General features: G+C 43.4%; 1 long non-coding RNA gene across 5 annotated transcripts in view; it reads left to right on the top strand.

The window, feature by feature from the left end:
• The window catches only part of LOC125752806 (uncharacterized), a 145,040-nt gene that overhangs the window by 103,259 nt on the left and 22,554 nt on the right, over positions 1-19,227 (top strand). For 4 of the 5 annotated variants that reach the window (XR_007403149.1, XR_007403147.1, XR_007403144.1 and 1 more), the window contains one exon: positions 9,927-10,015. The exons of the other annotated variant lie outside the window; for it this stretch is intronic. This is a non-coding gene — a long non-coding RNA (uncharacterized LOC125752806). The remainder of the gene's footprint in view (positions 1-9,926; positions 10,016-19,227) is intronic. 5 annotated transcript variants of the gene reach the window in all.

Below are 19,227 nucleotides of genomic sequence, written 5' to 3'. Positions count from 1 at the left end.
ATTCTGGAGATGAGTAGCCCAGGAACAGTATACAAAGTGGTCAGAGATCCAGACCCCTTACAGTGCCCTGCCCTGTCATCCTAAGAACATTCCCATCCTCATGGTTTAAGATGCAGCTGGGGCTCCAGCCATCACATCTGCATTCCAGGCAACAGGATGGAGGCAGGGGTAAGGGAAAAGGGCACATGCCAATTGCTGTTTAAGGAGGTTTCCTAGAAGTATCCTCCCACCATTCCCAATTACATCTCATTGGCTAGAACTTAGTCACAGGGTCACATCCAGTTGCCTGGGAGGATGAAAAATATACATAGTGTTATTCTGTGTGGCCCTACATCAAACTAAAAATTGGGAGTTTTGTTACTAAGGAAAAGGAAAGACTATTGGGTAGGAGCTGCCACAGCCAACTATCTCTGCTTCAGAATGCCCTCTGCACACTCTTGTAACAACACATCCTGCTGGGATGGAATTATTTGACATTTGCTATCACTCCCACTAGGCTGAGAGCTCTTAAAGGTGGAGGATCTTGTGTGCTTCATTTTTGCAGTATGGTATTTGGGGCAGCGTTTGTCAAGGAGAAGAGGCTCAATAAGTGTTTGATGAATAGAGGTACCAGTGGAGAAAAAAGTATAGGAGAAAGGAAGGGCTCCGAGAGTATCCTCGAGGAAGGGGGGAAGCTGCTTGTGGGTAAATAATCCTGTCCTAGAAAAAATAACAGTAAATGCTAATGAGTCATGTCATAAGATGAATAATGTCATAATACATCATCATGCCATTTGTTATAACCTTATGAATTAGGACAGGTTTGTGTGTGTGTGTTCACCCTCTTAACAGAAGAAGCAACAGATTTGGTGATGTGGAGACACGGCTGAGGTCACACAGGCAGTGAGTGACTTGTATTCTTTCACTCCTGGTCCGGCATTCTCTTCTGGAGCATGTGGGAGGTCAGGGTAGGTGGCACAATCAGGCTACCTGCTGCGCACGAAGCTCCGTGGTTTTTTGGCTTTGGTAGTGAATGAAATACTGGAGGCTCATTGCAGACAGAACAGCATCTCAGGAGGAGGCCTGAAGAAGAACTTCAGAGAATGCCTTCCTCAGGTGGGGCTGCCCCCCATCAGGTGGCCTGGCCCCCTGTCAATCACAAGCCTTGTAAATACATGGGAGGCAGGCTAAGAACCTGGAATTTTCGGCTGCCGGGATTTCACCAAGAAGTGTGTCTTGCATCCATGATTTATAGTTTTCCGAGAACAGGACTTTCACCTCTTAGATTAGGTCTGTTTCTACGTTATCTTATTCTTTTTGGTGCAATGGTAAATGGGATTGTTTTCTTAATTTCTCTTCCTATTGCTTCATTTTTAGTGTATAGAAATGTCACAGATTTCTACACATTGATTTTGTATCCTGCAACTTTACTGAATTCATTGGTCAGTTCTAGCAGTTTTCTGGTACAGTCTTTAGGATTTTCTGTATGTAGTATCATGTCATCTGCAAACAGTGAAAGTTTTACTTCTTCCTTATCAATTGGATGCTTTTATTTATTTTTGTTGTCTGATGACGGTGGCTAGGACCTCCGGTACTATGTTAAATAAAAGTGGTGAGAGTGGACATCCTCGTCCTTTTCCTCATCTTAGGGGAAAAGCTTGTTTTTCTCCATTGAGTATGATGTTCTCTGTGGGTTTTGCATGTATGAGATCTTGCCATTCACAACAGCATGGGTGGAGTTAGTAGAATGCTAAGTGAAATAAGTGAGTCAGAGAAAGACAAATACTATGTGACTTCACTCATATGTGAAATTCAAAAACAAGCAAAGGAATAAACAGAGAGAGAGAGAAACCAAGAATCAGACTCTTAACTATAGAGAACATGCCAGGGAGGTGGGGGAGGGGGGTGGAGCGGGATGGGATGTGTGAAACAGGTGGTAGAGATTAAGGAGTGCACTTGTGATGAGCACCAGGTGATGTCCGGATTGTTGAATCACTATGTTGTACACCTGAAAACTAATATAACACTGTTAACTATAGTGGAATTTAAAATAAATAAAATCGATTCAAATACAAAAAAAGAAGTTTGTCTTGGGGCACATCCCAGGTGGCATGTTTTTAAAGTGCCATAAGTTCTCATCTAATTGTTGATTGTCCCAAGACAGGACCTCAAGGACAATATTAGAGCCAGATCTTTGCTTGGAATGAACAATGTCTTGTATTGGACAAGAGGGGAGAGCTGTTTGTGTGTTTTCCTATCTAGTTCCATCTTGGGTGCAGGACTGGCAGGTTTTGTAGGGTGGTGAATACTGCTGTGCCAAACACTCAGGCATTCACTGGCATAGTGGTTCTCCAGAGGTGGTCTTGGGGCCAGCAGCATCAGCATCACCTGGGAGCTTGTTAGAAAGGCAAATTCTTAGACTCCACCCAGGCTCACTAAAATGGATCCCAGCAATCCGTGCCTTAACAAGCTCTCCAAGTGATCCTGTGAAGCCCTGCTCTGGTAGGTGCCCAGGTAAGAGTGCAAAAGGGCAATAAGCACAAGCTGGCCATCTCTCTGGGTCGTGGTGAGTGTTGTGGGAGGGCTGGTGAGGTTTGTCCTGGCCTGTCTGCAGTGTGGGCTGTTTTTCTGTGGCACACTGATTCCTGGGAGAAGGCCCATCCCAAGGGAAGGAGCCGGGCCAGCCAGGGGGGCAACAGGTAAGGAAGCTGGTGGGCCCCCCTGTGAGGAGGAGGGCAGGGCAGCCAGTTGGAACTGCTAGTCAGGCACACCAAGGCCCGTGTGCAGGCTGGGCCAGAGCAGATACTGGTCTCTCGGCCAGCTTGCACTTGTGCTCCTGAGTACAGGCCAGAGATTCTAGGCTGCCTGGCCATCAGTGTTCCTGTTTCCTTCCCTATTCTTTGGTCGTGTCCTTTAGAGCTGCCTTGCCTGAGCAGACACTGCCAATGAGCAATGCAAGTTCTCCAGATTTGACAGTATGCCTGACACCTTTTATACTTCTCATTACCCGTCTATGGTGAAGCAGGCCATCACCTCCCTTGGGGGATGCAGTTGGATGTTAGGTCACAGGCACTGTCTGCTTGATTGGGCTTTTGGGCATTCATTTCACACCTTTACCACCCAGGGCTTTGTCATTCTGGTGATGAGAAGATGAGTAGGCTATCACCATGACATGTGGTCAGGGAGTAGCGTGCCTGTGTTAGATGCAGCATGCTAAAATCAATAAATCATTTCATGACAAGGTATTGGTGAAAAACCATTAATAGTCCCAGTGTGTGATTAAATCCCATAACCATGTTTACTGTCGGGCAGTGAAAGCTCTGTCCTGTGTGTTTTACACGTCGATGCTAAATAACGTCTCTGTTCTTGTAGCCAAGTCACCATGGGTGTCTGCTGTATGGTGAATGGTTCTGGCTCATGCGCTGGACTGGGTGGGATGCCAGGATCTCAGCAGTGGAAGTGGGTGCTGGGGAGGGGAGGGTGACCCACTTGTGGAGTTGGATTCTGGGGGAGGTGGCCCAAACTTGCTGTGTCCACATTAGTAACTGCATTTGACAAATGATGAGGGTGTGTTAGGGCCCAAGTGTGGGCCACACAAAGGGAAATCTCTGTGTTGATGAGAAGCAAGGGTAGGGAGGTAGCCACCTAGAAGTCCCTCGGGTTTGGAGCTGTGTGCAGCAAGGGCAGGGCTTTGTGTCTCGGATGGCCAAAAGGACAGGGGCTCCAGGCCTGAAATGGGAGCTACATAAGAAATCGGGTGGGAACTGTCTGACGTGGGTGTCCGTAGCAGATGTGTAGCTTACAGGGCACCCTGAGGCTGGTGGAGGAGAGGCTGCACACCTGCCACAGTTGGCCTATGCCGATGAGCGGTGTCAGGGCCTGCAGGAGGCAGGACTGCCAGCACCTGAGCCCCAATTCCAGTGCCTGGCAACGTGAGGTAGGTTATCAATTAGGTTCCCAAGGACGTCATGGATTTTCCAAGCTTCAATTACAAGCCTACCTTCCACCTGTATGGCTTCACCTCTGCCCTCCCCGAGGGAGGCTTCTGGAGTTTTGTTGGCTTTCTGAACACAGCAGGTTGTAGAGGGAAGCACTTTGGAGTCAGGTCAAGCAGGCCCTGGATCTTGGTTTTGCTGTATGAATCTGGGTGCTTCAAGGGAACTGCTCTTCATTTTACTGAGCATTGAGCATGGCTGTCCCCTTCTCTCAAATGGGATCCATCATACCTTTCTCATAAATATCATTGCAGTCAGGAGGATAAAGGAGGTGGAGCATCCTCCTCCTCCTCACGGAGCTTCTGAATCCACGCTCGCTCCCTCTCGTTCTCTGCCCTGTTCCTCGTTCCCAGCCTGCGTGCATCCCACAGTTCTCAAGCTCCTCTGTATTTTGAAAACGCAAATGACTTGGGTAAACACGCACGAGTTCATTTACGTCAGCTTTGTTGTAAACAGGGACTTGGGGAAAAGGAGTTTGTCTATATTTCCTTTACTTGGAAAGCCAGAGGCAATTTTCTTTTCCTTTTAGTGAGACAGAATTTATGCCAGATATCCTACCCTAGAGATCAGGTTCAGTCCTCTGGGGATGGAGTCACATAACATCCATCACAATCACAGGGAGGGTGGGGACCTGGGCCTCATCCACAGCCTTGATCTTGGACAAGGAGCCTAGCTCCGGTTGCGTGGGGGTGGGGGGGGGGGGAGCAGGGGGCTGTGGGCTCAAGTGCTTGGACTGGCCATCTGTTCAGTGCCACCACTTTGGAACAACCCAACATCTTCCTCTCTTTTGTAGGAATGAATTTTTAAAATTCCTGCCTCCTAGCCTGGATGTGCATTTGGATTATACTGCTGCTTGATCGGCTTTCCCTCTGTGCTTTCCCCCACACCCCAGAGCTTGAGCTGCGTTTGCTGCTGTTAGCAGAAAGGGGGAGGTCCCTTGGACCTTCAAAATCTCCTCCAGCTGCAGGGCTGCCTGGCACGTCAGAGCTTTACAGCTGCATTTAATCTTTGGGGAGCGGGGGCTGCTGGAGGCGTCCCAGCGTCCTGGCGCCTGTGGGCGAGTGGTTGGCTTGCCCCAGCTATGCATTTGAGCTGAAGAGTCTTCAAAAGGAAGAATCACGTTACAAAGCTATGCGTGTTTCTAAGTGCCCTTGTGTCAGAGGTATATGATGTGTGTGGTTTGTCATCCCGGCTTACAACAAACTCTTGAGAGCTGTTGGATCCCCAGTTTTAGATGCACAGCCTGGAAAATGTAGGTGGAGATTTTTGGAAGACCTAGGGGGAAAGTATGATAGGAAAGGATAAAGGAGGCCTCTTTAGGGCAGGACAATTCTAGAGGAAGAAGGGAGGAGAGGAAGAGCTAAAGGAGAGAATGGGAGGGCAGTTAGCCAGAACTGAGCAATTCAGTTCTGTGTACACATAGTATGTCCCTACTGTATGCACAGTACCAATTCTAGCACCTGCAGTCATAAATGCTCCTTGTGCTCTGCTGTTAACAGTAAAGGATGGATATCTACAGGGGAAGGTAGCTCTGGGCATCTCCCTGAATACAGCCAGGGAAGCACATGCCCCAGCAGACTGGCTATGACCATGGCCTTGACTTCCATTTCTTTGGAACACCCACCACCAGCTCTTCAGGACCTAGACTGTGCCACTGTTTTCTGCCCTGTCTCTGGGGTCTAGCATAATGCCTGCCATGAGCTAGGTCCATACTGAATATCTACTGAATGAGCAGGAGTGAATATTTAATATTATAGAAAAGCACACCAGGGACTAAAGGATTCTAAGTCAAGACCTAGCTCACTGTATTCATGTCCTTCAATTTTTTTTTTCTATTTTGAATGTTCTGCAGTCTTTGAAGATAGAGCAAGGAGTCTAGAGCTCAGGAATTTAGGTTGCCTTACAAATCAGAAAAATAAGTGGGAAATATCAGAAAGGGAGACAACATGGAAGACTCCTAACTCTGGGAAACGAACTAGGGGTGGTGGAAGGGGAGGAGGGCGGGGGGTGGGGGTGACTGGGTGGCGGGCACTGAGGTGGGCACTTGACGGAATGAGTACTGGGTGTTATTCTGTATGTTGGCAAATTGAACACCAATAAAAACTAAATTTATTATTTAAAAAATCAGAAAAGGCAAAGAAAGAGATTTCCCTGCTGGAGCCTCCAGAAGGAATGTACCAGCCCTACTGACACCCTCAAATATGTTATTCAAATGCTGACTCTGATTTAGTAGGTCTGGAGTGGGGCCCGAGACTCTGCATTTCTAACCAGCTCCCAGGTGATGGTCCTTGGGCCATACTTGGAGCAGCAGAGTATGTTTCCTAAGAGCTGGCCAGTCCTCCTCTGCCAATCTGACCTGGTCCTCCTCTGAGGTCAGAAGTAATGCCTCCCACAGGGCCTCACTGGATGGGTGTTAATAAAGGCTGAAGCCTGCTTCACCAGAAAGTAGAAGATTATAGGTTGGGACTCAAATAGAATTTTATTCCAGACCTCGTCTGCAGTCTGCTGAGCTCTGTGGTCCAGTAACCCCGGGACCACACAGAAGGAGAAAGCAGGCATTTCTGCCCCTCCCCCTGCGGGTGCCTTGGGTCATCTCTGCAGCTGAGGGGTTTGTTTGTACCCTACTGTCCCCACTGAGTACCCTTTGTGACCAAAGCCTTCCTAGACTCCAGAAAGGTGGTCACTAAGATTCCTATGGGCATGCGTGGCCAAGGGCCATTTCATTAGGGGTCTTTGGTGTGGTGCGGATCCTTTGACATTCAAGATTCTCTTTCTGGCTTGGCTATTGCTTCTGATGATTTCGGACAGACCCAATTATTCTCTTCTGGAATTCAGTTCAGCTATAAACAGCTACCATCATGTCCATCTCTACCACCATTGTCCCTGCCACTTCTGCAGTGGCTCCCTCCCCTAGCAGCACTATGGCACCACCTCTGCCTTGTACTCCCAGTGCCCTGGGTGCTTTTACACTGCCTCTCCATCAACCTATGGGGCGGGCACCCTTCTTTCCAGCTAGAAGTATAGGGGCCAGAGAAACTAAGTCTTAGGTCTGAGGTCTCCTAGTCAGGAGCAAGGCTGGGACTCCATGTTTTTTGATTCCAGAGCAATTGTTGTCACCTCCCATTACTGTCTCCTCCAAGGGGTCCCCGCATCCCTCTTCTACTTCAGTTTATCAATAGGCCTGTGGCTTTTGCCTTGGCAAGGGATGAAGGGAAGAGACGCTTCCCTAGGGAGAAGGGAAGAGTCCTCCTACCCTGGGCACAGTGCTTATCCAGTTGGAGAGGCAGCTCCAATCTTCCTGGGTCCAGTGGCCATCCCCTTGGGTTTATGGCTAGACTTCTGTGCCAAAGTGGCAGACTGAATGGGTCCCTTCACTTAAACTCTTAGTGGGGTGGCTGGGGGACATGGTCAGCAAAGTTACTGTCCCTTTATAACTTCAGTTTATAAAGTCAATCTTTGAAAGACCTTTGTATCTTAAAACCCTTACCCCACCCCTGTCCTGAGCCTGTAATGTGAGTAGAAAGGCACTGAGTCATAAAGTACTGGTGACAAATGCGTTATGTTGTTATGACAATGAAAACTTTCAAAGAGCCTGGAGTACTTTATTTCCTCTCTGTCCTTGTCATACCTCTTTTTAAGGTAGGCAGGACGGGTATTGTTCCCATTTTATAGATGGGAAAACTGAAGTTCAAAGAGGTTAAGGACTGACTTAAGGTCACAGATGTAGGTTCCGAACGCAAACTGCTCCCAATTCTGGGGCTCTTTTGGTCATATGCTGGTGCTGTAGTGGTCTCTTGACTTGGTTGGATACAGTGTCATCAGCCAGCAGAGACTTCAGACCGGCTGCTCTGTCCACGCCCTAGCAGATTTATTATCAGCAACTGTCATTCCTTATTTTATTACCAAAAAAGACAACCCTTTGGAAAAACAACTGCAAATTGACCAACAAAGTACTCTGATCGCTGAGTCCGCATTTAAGTGAGAACAGGACATGGAACACCCAGGGGAGGGGCAGGAATGCTTCTAGATGAAAGGGCTCAGGTACTGGGAGCCAGAAGGATTGAGGTCACACCCAGAGATAGCTGATTAGGGGAGCAACAGGCAAGCGTATGCTGCTTGGCAGGCTGGGCCCAGGTCTGGAAGCACCAGGGGCAGGAGGCCGGTCAGGCCTGATGTCTGGGTTTTAAGAACCCAGGCCCAGAATTCTGGAGGAAGAATGTCAAGGACACATGTCTGGCAACAGAGTCTGGATGAAAAAAAAAAAAAAAAAAAGGTGCCTAGGCAAGAGACCAAGAATACCAAGAATAGAGCCTGATACTTACTAGGGTTGCATAAAGCAGAAGCTGTTTTTAGACTTCCTGTTCAAGGTGGAACTAGGTCTACGTGTTTAGGTTGGTCTGATTCCACGTGGGAAAGGCAAGCAGGCTGATGGACTGTACTGCGAGAACCAGGAGGTGAACAGCAAGGAAGTTCCAGCAGACAGTTTTTGTAGAGCTGTATTTTCCAAGCCAACCTCCAGAATGCTGTTCCATAGGATGCTTTTGAGTGCGTCAAGAAGAAAGAGCCTGCACCTAATAAAGAAGGGACATACTGGATCAAATGAAGTTAAACAGGTTCCTCTTATTACAGGAGTTCTCAGTGCCTTTAATATGCAAATATGCAACGGGAATCCCTAAATGAGAGCTGTTGAAAACAGTTTTCCAGATTTTTTAAAAAAGATTTTATTTATTCATGAGAGACAGAGAGAGAGAGGCAAAGACATAGGCAGAGGGAGAAGCAGGCTCCATGCAGGGAGCCCGACGTGGGACCCGATCCCGGGTCCGCAGGATCAGGCCCTGGGCTGAAGGCAGCGCTAAATCGCTGAGCCACTGGGGCTGCCCCCAGATATTTTTGAACACTCTCTCCCCACCCCCTCTTCTTTTTGACCTTGCCACACCTGTTACATTTCCTGGAACACAGTTTGGGGAAACTCTGTCCTGTCCTCCTTCAGCTGGGCCAGTGGCCACACCTGCAACACTTTCTGCTTCCCACACCGGGACCCTAGCCCTTTTGCTCCTCTTGAGTGTGCTGGAAGGAGTGGTTAGGATTAGGAACTTGGGAAAATGCCATTGTGATTTTAAGATTAGCCCACGCCTTGGTCTCTAACTTGGCATGTTTTCTTCCCGTGCTTTTTTCCCCCCTATGCCTTTTTAAAGCTTGGTTATCACAGTCTGATACGTTTTAGACTAGTATTTAGTGTCCTATATACTGGGGTTGGCAGCTCTAACCAATGTATTTAACTCCACTGAAATTCAGAATAAAACTTCAACAAAGCCCAAGGACCTCACTCTGTTTCTGACCACCAGCATATAAGCTGCCTACCTTATTCACCCAAATGAGCAGGAACCAGAGGCAAAGAGTGAAGCAGGGGGACAGCCAGATCCTGTTGTCCCTTTGGCTCAGCCTTTGTCTTATGTGTGACCACAGCCATTTGGCCTGGACCCAGTAGTACTCCCTGATCTTTCTTTCTGGAAGCTGTTCCCTTCCTGTTTCTCCCACTCTGGCCTCAGCCCTTCTGTACTGGGAAGGTCCTTAGTGGTCACTGGCTTGCTATATTAGTTCTTCAGCCTGAACACATATCAGAATTAACTGGAAGGCTTTTAAGAACACAAATTGCTGGGTCCCACCCCCAGGGTTTCTGATTGAATAGGTTTGAGATGGAGCCTGAGAACTGTCATTTTATTAAGATCACACATGATGCTGAGGTTGTTGATGAGGGCCACACTTTGAGAATCTACTGGTCTATAGTTCCCACATCTGTGTATCAGAGTCAGCTGGGAGGCCTGCTTACATGGAGATGCCTGGAGCTCACATCAGCCCTACTGAATTGGAATTGCCAGGGGTCAGGGTCTTGTCTGCCTCTCCCTGGCTTGGCCTCTGATGTCCTACTTCCCTCTCTTCTGTACCAAATAGGGATACTGGGATGTTGGACCCTTCTGCAGTGAACTTTCTCAACTGCCTATTGCCACAGAAGCCCAACACCTCCAATGTGGCTAGGAAAGGTGAGAAGAAGGACTTGTATTTGCCATTTGATCAGTTTTCAGAAGGCCCTTATCTGGGTGTACTGTCTCTCTCTCTCTCTCTCTCTCTCTCTCTCTCTCTCTTTCTCTCGGAAGTGAAATTATCCTTGCATGGCATTTTGTCAGATGTTAATCTTCAATAATCCTGTGGAGTAAATATCATTTTACATGTAAAAAGACTGGCTCAGAAGTTTTAAGAAATTGGCTAATTACTCAAAGTCCCATAATTTCCCCATTATCCAGTGCTAGAGAGAAAGCTCCAGGTGAGTATAGACACTAGGATTTGGGGGGTAAGTGCCTCCCCTCCTTACCTGGGAATAGGTGTGTGGGCAGAATGAATCTGGGGGTACCACTGTGGTGAGCCCACGGGCATCAGGTTGCATCTAATTTCAGGTAATTTTTATACAAAGGCATCTTAATAGGGCTCTTAAATTAGAACTTCCAACAAATTGGTCTTCAGAATTGAGACTAACTGAATAAATGCAAAGTGGATATAATTAGGTGTACTAAATAATTTAACACTTTGTTTTCTTCCCACTTGTCACATGAAACTCCATTGGATGAATAGTCTCTTTTCTAAAGTGGGGAAACTGGACTCAGTAAGGTCAAATGATTTATCCAAGGGTTATGGGATTAACAAGCAGCAGAATTAGAATTTGAAGTCTGTCTGACTTTGAAAACTGTGCTCTTCAAATAGAGACTAACAAGTGTTGGTGAGGATGTGGAAAAAAAAAATGGAACCCTCATTACATGGCTGATGCACAAACAAAATGGTACCACCACTTTGGAAAGAAGCTTGGTAGTTTTTCCTAAAGGTAAATGTACCCTTATTATATGACCTAACAATTTCATTCCTAGGTATTAACCAATAAAAGGGAAATCTATTTGCAAAGACTTATGCACAGTGTTGATAGCCATTTTCTTCCCAATGGTCCCAAACTGGAGACTACTGAAATGTCCAATGGGTGAATGGGATAAATTATGATATATCCATATAATGAAATTCTACTTAGTAGTGAAAAAGAACATAATGAAAAAGAATCACAACATGGATGGATCTCCCCCAAAAACAAAAAACTAAAGAAGCCAGACATCAAAGAGCACCTACTCTGACTCCATTTATGTGAAATTCTGGGAAAGGCAAAACAAATCTAAAGTGGTACATGTGCAAGAGTTAGGGTATAAGACTTTTTAAATCTCCATTTTAGAGCTGAGAAAATGAGGCCTGAGAAGGTAAAAGGATTAAACAGGATGGTTCAGGATTACACAGCCAGTGAGTTACTCTTCTCTTCTCGATCCAGGCTGTCCTGCTTGCCCTTACTTGGGTTGCTGACTCCCTCTTCTCTCTGGGAGAGCGTCCACACTCAAAGTGTAAGCCTGGGCTTACTGCATCCCTCTGCAAGTAACCCCATACCCTGTAAGTTGGTATCACCGAACTTTTCTGCCCCTGGTCTTACATCTTTCTTCTCACTTTATTTTCTTTCTTTCCCCAACTTCCTAATGCTCGTGCTTGCTCTCCTCAAACCCTCTCTCTGGTGCTTATATTTTCAAAATGCCTGTACCAACCTCTCACTACTTGGGTGGAAGCTTTCTGTCTTGTTTTCTTTAGTGAGAAAGCTTAATTATTTGTCCCTCCCAATGTTGATAGGATGGCAGGATGCCCAGTTGAATCTGAATTTCAGATAAGCAGTGTTTTGTTTTGTTTTGTTTGTTTTTTGTTTTTTTTTTAGTATAAGTATGTCCCAAATATTGTATAGGACATACTTATTCTATGACATTATTTATTGCTTATCTGAAATTCAAATATAACTGAGCGTCTCGTAGATTATCTGCTAACCCTAGCTCCTCCTGACATGCTACCAATTTTTTAGGGAGGGACCTTTTGAGAGAACCTCTAAGAAGACTGTCTTCCTGGGAAGCAAAATAAAACTGGTCCTTCAGGGTTTTTCCACCCATGTATTTACCACTCGTGTTCTTTTTGCTTGAGCTTCTATCCCAAAGTGTCTCCTTCTGGTTTCCCTTGCTTTGCCCTGTCCTTCATCTCCTAGCTCTGGTCACCTTGCCTGTCTCCAGTTTAACCACTAACTGCAGTTCTTGTCATGTTGCTTGATGCAGCTTTTCCAGCCTTACCCCTGTGTCTCTGCTCAGCCCCAGCTTGTCTTTGCGTATGTCCCCTGGTATGTCCCCCCTGACATGGTCAGGCCTGGGCCCCTACATGTCAGAGTAAAAGCCACAGTGCATTCAAGATTCAGTGTATTCCAGAGCCCACTTGAGTCACAACAGAAACAATGACTTGGAGTCTTCACTCCTCTATCCATCTCTACCCCGTATGTGTGAATTAAACAGAGTAGATTCAAATTCATTGCCAGGTTTGAAAAAGGGCAGATGTCTGATCTGCTGCACTTTTTGTAAGTCACTGCTGGATAAAAGGACTGAGAAACATGGCCTCAGTTGACAAAGGGCAAAAAGGGCAAAAAACTTCATTTAGTTTATGTCAGTAAGATTTTGGCAATTGTTCCAGGAAAGAAAAAGGAAATCTTATGTTAAGCTCCCTAGTGAGATATTTCACAATTCTCCCTTTTGAGATTTTGCAGGCAGGAAACACACGCAAACCACTTGGTCTAGAGAAAACTAAATGAGAAGCTGTGAGAACAGTTGGTTTATAGTCACAGCATTTTTTCTCTAGATTTATGGAAGTATAACTGATAAATTGTAAAATATTTAAAGCCTTGATATATATTGTGAAAGGACCCCTCCCCATCAACTTAATTAACACATTCATCACCTTACATCTTATTATTTTTGGTGAGAACATTTAAGTTCTAATCTCTTAGCAAACTTCAATTACATAATACAGTGTTATCAGTTATACTTACTTTTTTAGACCTTAAATCCTCAGACCTTATTCATCTTTTGGATGAAAATTTTTACCCTTTTACCAACTTCTCTGTTTCTCTCACCTCCAGCCACAGGAATCACTTTTCTACTTTCTAGAAATTTGACCTTGAAAAAACTTTTAAGATTCTACATATAAGTGATGCCATGCAGTATTTGTTTTTCTTTGGCCTATTTCACTTAGCATAATGCCATCTAGATTCAACCATATTGTTGCAAATGACAAGGTTTCCTTCCTTTTTAGGGCTGAATAATATTTGAGTATGTGAGTGCATGTATCTCATTTTCTTTTTTTGTTTTTATTTTTTTAAAGATTTTTTTGATTCATGAGAGACAGAGAGAGAGAGAGGCAGGCAGAGACATAGGCATAGGGGGAAACAGGCTCCATGCAGGGAGCCGATGTGGGACTCGATTCTGGGAGTCCGGGATCACGCCCTGAGCCAAAGGCAGATGCTCAACCACTGAGCCATCCAGGCCTCCCTGTATCTCATTTTCTTGATCTGTTAATTGTCAATAAACACTTAGATTATTTCTATACATTGGCTATTGTGAATAATGCTGCACGAATATGGGAGTATACATCTCTGTTTGAGGTAACGGTTTTGTTTCATTTTGAAATACACTTAGAAGTGGGATTACTGAGTCATGTGGTAATTCTATTTTTAATTTTTTTAAAGATTTATTTATTTATTCATGAGAAGAGAGAGAGAGAGAGAGAGGCAGAGACACAGGCAGAGGGAGAAACAGGCTCCATGCAGGGAGCCCGATGCGGGACTCGATCCCGGGACTCCAGGATCGGGCCCTGGGCCAAAGGCAGGCGCCAAACCGCTGAGCCACCCAGGGATTCCTATTTTTAATTTCTTGAGGAACTTGCAAATTGTTGTTCATAGTGGCTGTACCAGTTTATGTTCCCACCATCAATGTACAAGGAATCTCTTTTCTCCATATCCTCACCAGCATTTGTTAGCTGTTGTCTTTTTGGTCATGGTCATTCTAACAGGTATGAGGTGATTGCTCGTTGTGATTTGATTTGCATTTCTTTGATGACTAGTGATGCTGAGTACCTTTTCCCATTCCTGTTGGCCACTTGTACATCTTTGGAAAAATGGCCATTTGGGTCCTTTTCCTACTTTTAAATTGGGTTATTTGTTTTGTTTTGCTCTAAGTTGGAGTACCTTGTACATCTTGGATATTAACCCTTTATTGGATATGTGGATATGTGGTTTGTAAATATTTTCTCCCATTCCGTAGGTTGTCTTTTGTTGATGGGCATCTCTGTGGGCAGTTTTCTAGCTTGATGTAGTCCCACCTGTTTGTTTTTGCTTTGTTGCCTTTGCTTTTGGTGTCAAATCCAAAAAAAATCATTGCCAAGGCCAATGTCAAGAAATTTACCTGCTCTGTTTTCTCCTACAAGTTTTATGGTTTCAGGTTTTCAAGTCTGTAATCCATTTTGAGTTCATTTGTATGTATGGTGTAAGGTGAGGGTCTAGTTTCTTTCTTTCTTTTTTTTTTTTTTTTTTTTTTTGCATGTGACTATCTCATTTTCCCAGCACTATTTTTTTTAAAGAAGTTATCCTTTCCACTTTGCATATTCTCAGTTCTTATAAACCATATATACATGGGTTTATTTTTGAGCTCTCTATTTTGTTCCATTTCTCTAGGTGTCTGTTTTTATGGCAATACCATACTGTTTTGATTGCCATAGCTTTGTAGTATAGTTTGAAGTCAGTTGTAATATATTTGAAGCATGATGTCTCCAGCTTTTTTTCTCAAGATTGCTTTAGCTATTCACGATCTCTTATGGTTCCATGAAAACTTTAGAATTGATTTCCTGTTCCTGTGAAGAATGCAATAGGAATTTTGATAAGATTGCATTGAATCTGCAGATCATTTTGTATAATATGAACATTTTAACAATATTAATTTTTCCAATCTATGAGCATGGAACATCTTTCCATTTATTTGTGTCTTTAATTTCTTTCATCAATGTTACATAGTTTTTGGTGTACAGACTTTTCACTTCCTTGGTTAATTAAATTTATTCCTAAGTATTTAATTTTTTTGATGCTATTATAAAGAGGATTGTTTTCTTAATTTCTCTTATAGTTTGTTGGCATGTTGAAACACAACCGATTTTTGTATACTGATTTTTTTTAAATCTTGAAACTCAACTGTATTTACGTTTTTTTTGTGTAGTCTTTAGACTTTTCTATGTCTGATGTATCATCTACAAATAGAGACAATTATACTTCTGTCTTTCCAATTTGGATGCCTTTTACTTCTTGCCTAATTGCTCTGTATAGGACTTCAGTATTATGTCAAATAAAAGTGGTGAGAATGAACATCCTTGTCTTGTTCCTGATCTTGGAGGAAAAGATTTTAACTTTTTTTTTTAAGTCAGCATTTTTGAATTATTATGGTTTTATTTATTTATTTGAGAGAGAGGGAATGTGAGCATGAGAGAGCACACAGATGGGGGCGGGGGAGCAGTAAAAGGAGCAGCAGATTCCCTGCTGAGCAGGGAGCTGGATGTGGGACTTAATCTCAGGACCTTGGGATCATGACCTGAGCTGAAGGAAGATGCTTAACCCACTGAGCCACCCAGGTACTCAAGATTTTAACTTTTCATGGTTGAATATATTATCAATGGGCTTGTCATGTATGGCCCTTAATTTTATTTTTAAAAATAATTTGAGAGAGAATGCAAGCTGAGGGAGGGATAGAGGGAAAGAAAATTTCAAGCACACTCTTTCTTGAGCATGGAGCCCAACACAGGGTTTAGTCTCATGATCCTGAGGTCATGACATGGCCAAAATCAAGAGTTAGACACTTACCTGACTAGGCCACCCAGGTATCCCATGGCTCTTAATTTTGAAGTATGTTTATACCCAGTTTGAGAGTGTTTACTATGAAAGGATGATGAATTTTGTTAAATTCTTTTTCTGTATCCATTGAGATGATCATAGGATTTTTATCTTACATTTTGTTAATGTAACTATTGATTGATTGCAGGTGTTGAACCATCCTTGCATTCCTGAAATGAATCCCACTTGATCATGGTGTGTGATCCATTTAATGTACTGATGAATTCAGGTTGCTAGCATTTGGTTAAGGATTTTTGCATCTACATTAATCAGAGATATATGCCTGTATTTCTTTCTTTCTCTTTTTTTCTCTCATATTATCCTTGTCTGGCTTTGGTATCAGGGTGATGCTGGCCTTATAAAATGACTTTGGAGGTGGCCCCTCTTCTATTTTTTGAAAGAGTTTGAAAAGGATTTGATATTAATTCTTTAGATATTTGGTAGAATTTACCAGAGGAAGCCATCTGGTCCTGGACTTTACTTTGTTGAGAGTTTTTTGATTACTGATTCAATCCCCTTACTAGTAATTGGTCGCTTCAGATTTTCTATTTCTTCATGATTTACTCTTGGTAGGTTGTATGTTTCTAGGAATTTATCCATTTTTTTCTAAGTTGTCTAATTTGTTGGCATACAGGTGTCCCCCAACTCCCCACCCTCCCAGCCTCTTTTTAAAAGTTTGAATTATGCCATTTTTGTTTTTATGAGAGGCCTACATTAGTAACTTTTTTGTTAACCAACAGAAATCTGAAGAGGATTTTCACTTTTACCAAAAAAAGGCAAAAAAGCAAAAATAGCATTCAGTGTTTGTTTTGTAGTAAGCCATTATAGAGACTGCAAGTACCCCAAGCAGTGAGAGTAGCACTGCCAAGCTCCTTCCCTGGGAACTGCACTCAGCATCACAGCATTAAGCTGCCATAACTTCGCACTGTGTTTGTGAGCATCTGTGCTTCATCTCAATTTATTTTGTGCATCCATTAGCAAGATGTCTTCAATAGTCTTAGAAAAGCCTAAGAGATGTTATTTTTTTGGGTCTGGGAATGCTCAGATTTTTTTTCAAATAAATTAGTGGCAAGTGATTTTTTTCCTTATAAATAATTGATAATTCTTTGCTTTATACCATTTTTGGCTTATGAAAGTTTTCATAGGAACACTGTTTTTAGATGGCAGAGGAAACTGTAATTGTTCATAGCAGTTTTTCATGATCCTTTGTATTTCTGTGGTATGGCTATAGCATTTTAGAGCTGACAAACATTAATATTTGAGGCATTTTTCCAGAGGTAAAGGTGGAATCAATCAGTCCATCATTTATAATACCATTGCCTTCTAAATATAGCAGTAAAAAACCCCCTATCCTCTTAGAGACATTAGGGAAGAAAAACACAAAGCAATTAGTGATGAAGATAATATCATGTGCAGTAAAATTAAGCCGCTCATCGGAAGTTAAGGAAATAAGCAAATTCAGAGACTGGAAAGGGAGCAGTGTTCCCGTCAGGGAGAAGCTGGAGAAGTCAAGAAGGTACTACCTGAAGTAGCCTCTGGATGGCTAAAAAAGTGTTTTATTTCAGAGAATGGAGGATATGCCCTCCTCCTGCCTTCCAGAGGCCCCTTCCAGGCTGGGAGATACTCAGAAGGAGGCTAGCATAGGCAACAGCATTGTTAATTGTTTTTGGCTTGGGGTCCCACTGAAAGATTTCTTGGCTGGAGGTTGGGGAGGGGGAACATAGTGGCAGAGTAACAAGCACATCTCTCTGAGGGGGCTGCCCTGCTAGCCCGGTGTGAAGAAGTTTCCAGGCAACTCTGCCTTTCAGTTCCTTGGCACAGATAACAAGGAACACAAAGCTCCTGATGGGTGAGGCCTCAGGCTAAACTACATTTAAAGCTAAATAAAGGGGAAAAAAATAAAGCTCAATAAAGGAATAAACTTGGGCGTGACCAAGTTTTCTTTTGGTGTAAGATTATAGGGGCAGCTGTGCTGTGCAGCCTCCTGGGTCTCCATTGTAGAAGCCACGACACATTAGACTATTCCCTCAGCCTGAGGGTGAGGTATGTGATTCAGGCTAGAGTGAGAAAAAGAGAGGCAGTGTGGTCTAGGGCAAGAGCACAAGTGGTTTTTTTGTTTGTTTGTTTGTTTGTTTTGTTTTGTTTTTTTAATTTACTCCTTTGAGGTGCTACAATGAACCCATTTTCAAACATACAGTTTAATAATGAGTTTTATCATCATCCCACCATAATTGAGATATAAAACCGTCCCATCACCCATAGTTCTCTCCCTCATGCTCTTTTCTACTCCATACCCTGCCCCCAGCCCAGGGAACCTGCTGTCACTGTAGATGTGTCTGACCCTTAATTGAATTTTATACAATGGAACCACAGAGTATGTATTCTTTGATATCTGGCTTCTTTAATGTTTTTGAAATCCATCCATATTGTTGTGAGGCTCAGTAGTTCATTCTGTCTCGTTGTGGAATAGTATTCCATTGTATGGATCTACTGTAATGTTTGTCTCATTCATCCATCGGGCTGTTTGGTAGTTTCCAATATTGGGCTATTATGAATAAAACTGTGATCAGAATTACCGTACCACTCCCTGTGTAGATGTAGGTTTAATTGGGGGAGGGGGAAGTACAGGAATATATTACTGGGTCATACAACAAGGGTACATTTAACCCGAGGAGAAACTCACACTGCTGCCTAAAATCATTGTGCTATTTGCCTGCCCATCAACAATGTATGGGAATTTTGGATCTTCCATATCCTTGCCAACACTTGTGGTTGTTAGTCTTTTTAATGTCAAGAGCACAGGTTTTAAAGTCAGATTTCAAATCCTAATTCTGCTACTTACTAACCCCATAACCTTGGATAAGCCTTCTGTTCTACTACAGTCCAGCTTCAGTATCACTTAAAAAAAATGAGACTAATAAAATCTTCATCATGATGATGTTGTGAAGATCAAAATGTTAGAAGGTAAAGCACTGGGCTTTGGCCACATGATGTATATAAAACATCAGAACGAGGTAAAGGAGAGGGATGGAAGTTTAGAAGGGGACGAACTAGACTGTTTCAACAATAATAGGTTTAAAGTTGGAAGAGGAGTGAACACAGAATTTCAAGTTTAAACCTAGAGTTTAGGTAACTATCAGGAATGCTAAGTTAGAAACATAATAACTTGCTGATATATCCTGTCTCAAGCCAATCAGTTATTTCATAAAAACAATAATGTACTTATTCTTAATTTTTAATATGTGCCTGAATTATTTGGGGGTGAGAAAGAGGCAGTGGGATGATGATACAGGGCAAAAAAAAATGGCTGGAGAGTCTGTTGAAATGCAAATTGCTAGAAATTCTGATTCTGAAGAAGGAGGGTGGGGTGCAGTAATTTGCTTTTTTTTTTTTTTTTTTTTTTTACAAGCTTTCTAGGTGATTCTGTTGTTCTGG

Source organism: Canis lupus, chromosome 17, assembly GCF_003254725.2.
Source record: "Canis lupus dingo isolate Sandy chromosome 17, ASM325472v2, whole genome shotgun sequence".
NCBI lineage: Eukaryota > Metazoa > Chordata > Mammalia > Carnivora > Canidae > Canis > Canis lupus.
This window is presented reverse-complemented; position numbering and strand designations above follow the sequence as displayed.